This window comes from Seriola lalandi, unplaced genomic scaffold (genome assembly GCF_002814215.2).
Source record: "Seriola lalandi dorsalis isolate HSWRI2012SDOR001 ecotype SW California unplaced genomic scaffold, Sedor1 jcf7180002054630, whole genome shotgun sequence".
Classification (NCBI taxonomy): domain Eukaryota; kingdom Metazoa; phylum Chordata; class Actinopteri; order Carangiformes; family Carangidae; genus Seriola; species Seriola lalandi.
This window is the reverse complement of record NW_019525183.1, coordinates 974,798-980,609: the sequence shown is the minus strand read 5'-3', so window position 1 is coordinate 980,609 and position 5,812 is coordinate 974,798. Positions and strand designations below refer to the sequence as shown.

At 37.6% G+C, this 5,812-nt stretch overlaps 1 protein-coding gene across 1 annotated transcript in view; it reads right to left on the bottom strand.

Annotated features, from left to right (window-relative positions):
• LOC111665252 (DNA-binding protein SATB2-like) overlaps positions 1–2,292 on the bottom strand; it is a 26,981-nt gene extending 24,689 nt beyond the window's left edge. Inside the window, exon 1 of the mRNA XM_023420183.2 lies at positions 2,208–2,292. The gene's annotated coding sequence lies outside the window, so the exon portion shown is untranslated. The remainder of the gene's footprint in view (positions 1–2,207) is intronic.
• Between the last annotated feature and the right edge of the window lie 3,520 nt (positions 2,293–5,812).

Genomic DNA, 5,812 nt, shown 5'->3' with positions numbered 1-5,812 from the left:
CTAATCCGGCGGGGGAGAGTTTAGCTCAAAAAGGCATCTCTCCTTGACTCTACCTCCCTCATTCAAAATGGCCGCCACTTTCTCCAACTGTTTAGGGGAGTTTGTTTGCTGAATCTGCTTAATCTGTTAGTGTGTTTTGTCAGAGTTGATGATGGTGTTGTTTGTGGTAGCATAGGCAAGATAAAGAAAATAGTTTTGGTGTGAGGAGCAGTGAGGCTGGCATTAGGGGAGTGACTCTGGGACGCCAGTGATCACTGTCTAGCCTCCTGGAGGTGTCGTGGGACTAACTAGACGAAACACTGGTGAAAGGAGGTTCCCACCTGATGACCCCAAAGACATGTTAGTTATCACTGCTCATTAGTCTGTATAGCTAAATTAATAGTTATCATAGGACATGTTAAGCTTAGGGAGCTATTCACTGAGTCTGGTCCATTTTCTGTAGCACAAGCTTTGTGTTTATCTTAAATATGATGCATTATCTGTAAATGCACACATATCTTAAACACCGACTACCACCATGTACAAGTGATTACTAACTTTGTTGTCGTAAAGAGACAACTGGACTCCCTGTGCAGCAGGGAATATCAGTTTACTGATATTAGCTGCTCTAAAAGCAGAGCCTTTTCACTTGACTTGTGACAGCAGGGCAAACACATGTGCAGCTAATGAAATTAGGCTAATAATAGCTCAGTTTGATTCAGGTGTGCCAAATGAACCACCACTGACAATTTATGCCAATGAGCACCGACAAAACGGTGTCCCATTGTTATTGCTCAATGGCTCAGTAAATCAAACGTAGCTCTGCTCATTATTAAATTTATTAGCTGCAGCTGTGTTTGACCAATGACACGTCTGTGAAGAGGGTCAGTTAAACTGCACGTCATTAAAATGATTGATGCTTCAACAATGATTTGTGTCGCATAGAAGAAGGCGATATTAGTTTCTAGGAATATTCAATTGAGTCTGGCATTAACAGAACAACACTTGTAAACGAGAAGCTTTTAGTCCTGGATTCTACCAAACTCCATTCTTTTGTTTTTGTCTATTTCTCTACATGTCCAGGTATGTAATGTAGCTTCTTGGGGACGGTGGTAAAAGTGCAATAGAAGAAGTTTCATTTTGTTCGGTTTCCTAATAATTAATTGCAAATGTGCTGTATAGCTTTGAAGTAGCTTTTTGATTTAAGATAACATTATACAGTAGAAAGTTTAGGAGTCTCAGAAGCAACGAATGCAGCTTACAAGTCACCTTAAAAGTCAAAAGCATTCAGTAATCAAAACCATAAATATTAACTGAAGCAAATTAAATTGTGTTTATTGATTCCTTTATCTCCAAACAGTAAAGTCCTCACTTTTCTTATTTCATACATTGCATGTAACAATGCATTAAATAAATGATCTATTAGCCATTTTGCTCATAACATTAAAGTTTAGCAATTGTACTTTACAGTGAAGGCATGTATTTGTATTTGGTGGATGTGAAAACAACACACTGAATATCATAGTCTTTGAAATAAATTGCCATCACAAAATCTAAAATCTAATTAGAAAATTAGATTTATTTCAAATTACTGGGGACCCCTAGTGCCAATGCAAGGTCTGTGTAAAGAAGAAAGGATGTGACAGCGTGATCACGAGTTAGAAGTATTTTTATAGAAGCAAATCCAAACATCCACACTTTGTTTGCGTTCTGCACTGTCAAAGAAAGAACGAGTGCTATTTATATTAGAGAAACCACATATGTAATTCTTTAACATTTTAGCTCTACTTAAATACTCATCAAGTGTAAGTGTACCAAAGGTTAAATAATGCAACAACTTGTTATGTATTTTCACGATCATTAACTGCATTTTCTACAAATGTTCATATCAGATCTCATAAAAATTGGCAGCTGTGTTTTGTAGCAATGATGCAAATGCCAAAAAAGTATGTTTTTTTATGGTCAAGGTTACATTTGGTTATGGTTACGATGTAATAAAACAAAGCAGTTTAGCTCCAGTAGAGCATTTCCCCATGAAATAAGTTCTGTATTGCTCCAAACTGTAAATAATATGTCATAATCTCATTGTCAGGCATGTCTGAGAATCTGCATCACAATAATTTTGTTTTACATTTTAACTTATTTATTTTAAACATCTTATTACAGTTTGTCAAGTTTTAACGCGACATACCTGGAGGTGAATAACTTTTCAGTAAATGCTTACTCACTTTTTAAGAAGTCACTGTACTTGCTGGGGAGTAAACTCCATCCATTGGTGAAAACGAGTGAATCCAGCCTGAGAGAATATGAATTTTCCAACGTTTCCCCTTTGTAAAAGAACGCACCAGACGAGGAGACCTGGCAAGGAGATATAAAGACAAGGAGGGCTGAGGACAGACTGCTGCTGCCGGCTGAGTAAAGAGCAGTAAAATGACACATGTAGAGGAAGAGAGAGGAAGAGAGAGGGAGAGAGAGGAAGAGAGAGGGAGAGAGAGGGAGAGAGAGGAAGAGAGAGGGGGAGAGAGGGAGGGAGTGGATGGGGTTTGGGAGGGAAACCTAGAGACAGATGACAGACATGAAAAAAACATAGTTACATTTAATCAAACAATAATCTTTAATGTTAACTGAAATGAAAACCCTCAGGTAGAATGTAATGTTTTAAATCAGTAAAAATACAAAGTAAGGAAGAAGCTGTGGGTGAAAAGAGCTAAATCTATTTTTTTTTTCTAGAAAAGCCAAATGAATAATGTGATCACAAATTTAGAAAGGATAATTAATTTCCCAGATGCTGTGATGGCAGAGAACAGGAAGAGGAGAAGAAGTGGAAAGAGTGTGAGCTTAGAAAAAGGTGATTAATGTTCATCATGATCACAAAGTCACAGCTCTTGTACCTAAATAGATACATAAGATTACAGATCTATAGACTGTGTAAGGCTCACTGACTCTGCACTGAAGAGATACGCAGAAGTTATATATAATCAGAATATGATTCTACAAAAAGGACATAATAGTTGAGTGAAGCTGATTGTCTGCCGCCTAGTGGTGAAAAGAAAAAAAAAAAGTCAAATTAAAGGATTGAACGGGACAAAAATATGCCTTGGGGAATTTTTTGCCCCGTGTTGAACATTCCAGGCAAACCGTCCTGTCCCTGTAAGACCTTCCTCCTTCACTACGCTTGGCAACCATGGCCCTAACTCTAGTCCTGTCACTTACATCTGATAGTTTAGACCAGGTTGCTTATCTTGGATCACCTGATTTGAGTTTTACGTTTGATTATACATGAACAGCACTTGTGGTAAGATCTAAGTAAGTGTCCACCCACAATTTATTGCCCCTTTGATGCCTTTTTTTTTATATACTATTACTATGTTTTTGTAAGTTTTAAAATGTGCCTTTGCAGTTTCCTGTTTATTTTTTATATAAGATATAATATATAAGAGCAGCTATTGGAAAAAGCAAGTATATGTACATGACAATCTTTTTTTTTTTTTTTTTATTCTTTTGGGGGGAATAAATAAATAAGTGTATTTTTGCCATAGTAGCACAACTTGACAAAAAGGCATTTTTCTGCACAGTTAAATAATTCAATTTAGATTTAGACATAATATAATTTAGGTATTATCGGATTAGTACTTTTTTTGTGTTTGTTCCCGGAGCCTATATTTTCATATTGTACTTACCTTACCTGAGGCCCTGCACACGATGCAGATAATCTGGAGAAATGTGTAAAAATGGGTTAACAATGACAACATGACTACTCAGATTATAAATCCATAAAAACAATTGATGAAGGTGAGTGTTGGCTGAAAGCTGGTGCAGACAGGAGTTCCATTTTTAGAGTTTAGAGTCTCACAGGTCGAAACAGAAGCAGTTCAAAGTGAAATCTGACCCGTCCTTATGAGCAGATACATGAAATGAAAAACACCAACTTTGACTTTCTATTGTGAAATCTGTTTCATATATATTTTATCCATCCATCACTTATATGTTTATTTGTGCAACTTTCCCAACAGCAGGCCTAGATTTCACCAGTAGTGGTCAGCTCTCCTTGATTTACAGATGGAAGAATAGTCACCTATCATTACTACTCAGGCTGTCTGCCTTCCTGTCGCTCCTCCTCCGTGGTTTCTGTGTGTGTGTGTGTTTGTGCACACACTGCCAACACTTGTCTGTCCTACATCATCCTAAGAGTCTTTGACAGCTCACCACAAGTCGCTCACCATGAGCAAGAGGTGTGTGTGTGTGTGTGTGTGTGTGTGTGTGATATGCACTGCAATTAAAGAGTGCTTTCACAAGGCTCCAGTGAAATCAAGCTAGCTTCTATTACCTGTCACAGCAAATATTGATGCTCTGAATGCATTTACGGTCTCAAACCACCATGTACCATGTAGCATATCTGATTACAGTGGTGGCTGAGATGTGTGTGGAGTGGAGTGGCAGGAGTGTGTCATCAGTGTCCACTGGTGAGGAAAAGTTGTTTTAAAGCTTAGTTTCATTGTGTATGAAATGTGTGACATTTAATTGAACTGCCATGTACTATGGCTGCAGGTAATGATTATTTTCATGACTGATAAATCCATTAATCGTCCAGTCTGTGAAAAAAGTGGAGAAAAATATTTTAAATCTACTATAGTTTCCTAGAGCCGTCATCAAATGTTGGGTTTTGTACTACCAACAGTCCAAAGCCCAAAGATCTCTGATCAATTATGTTAAGGCAAGTAAAAGAGGATACATCAAATGTTTGATATTTTCGCTGCTTGAGCAGTTCCTTAAATGATTAAATATTGATTATTTATTTTCTGTCCGTGATTCATATATGCCCTATTTTCTAAGTTCATCCCACCCAGCATAGAGGTTGTTCTGTGTTCAGACATATCACTTAGAAAACGACAGAAAACTTGGACCTGTGTGAAGAGTAAAGTACAGCTTGTTCTCTTTTCACTGTGGAAATGCTGCCCCACTGTGGTGCCTCTTGTAATCATGTGTAAGTAGCATCCTGATAATTCAAAGATGTGTAAATGCTCTGCTTTGAATAATATTTTGTGTGAAGTAAGGTTTTTTCCTCCTTCTCTGTTATTGAAGAATCCTGAATATTAATTTCAAAAGTTGAACTGCTGAACACCAGATGTCTCCCACTTCAGTGAGAAGTCACTGTGTGCACAGGTTTCCACATCACACTTGTGTAAGTTGCATTTTGGGCCATGACTGACTCCAAAGCATCTAGTGCATACGGAAGTGAAGGGAAGTGACACTAAGAATAACAGATTTTAGCATGGAGGTAGGACTTTAATTGACTTTCCTAATTCTTTTTTCACTATCTATTTCATTTGATTACAAAATATGCTTTCACTACGTGCATAAAGGTGCACTAAGGTAATACACACTCATTTTTGCAGCCCACTTATTCTGAGTTTTAATCAAAGTGAGGTATCCTGAAAGTAGAGAGAGATAGCTTTAAGGATAAGGTTGGGTTCACATTAAGATAAGAGGATCAATGAGAAGAAACCCTGGCATCTAGTGGCTATTAGAGGAACTGCAGCTAAAGCTACACCAGTCCTCACAATGCATACATTTAGTACTGTGTATACCAGCTGAGACTTGAGCTAATTGCACAATAAGACAGAAGGTTTTGTTCAGTCTTGTGCAACATTCCTAACTGGTTAAAGAGCCACTATAATGTAGCATTTATATAATCATCAAATAGAGGTCCTTAATGTTTGTACTTATGTCAGGGTGTGTTTGTGTTTGTGCAGATCTGTGTGTGGTGTGTTTACGGTTGGTCAGTGGTTGAGGTCTTTATGCAGTGTAATCCCACAGCCTCTTTCTGGAAAAC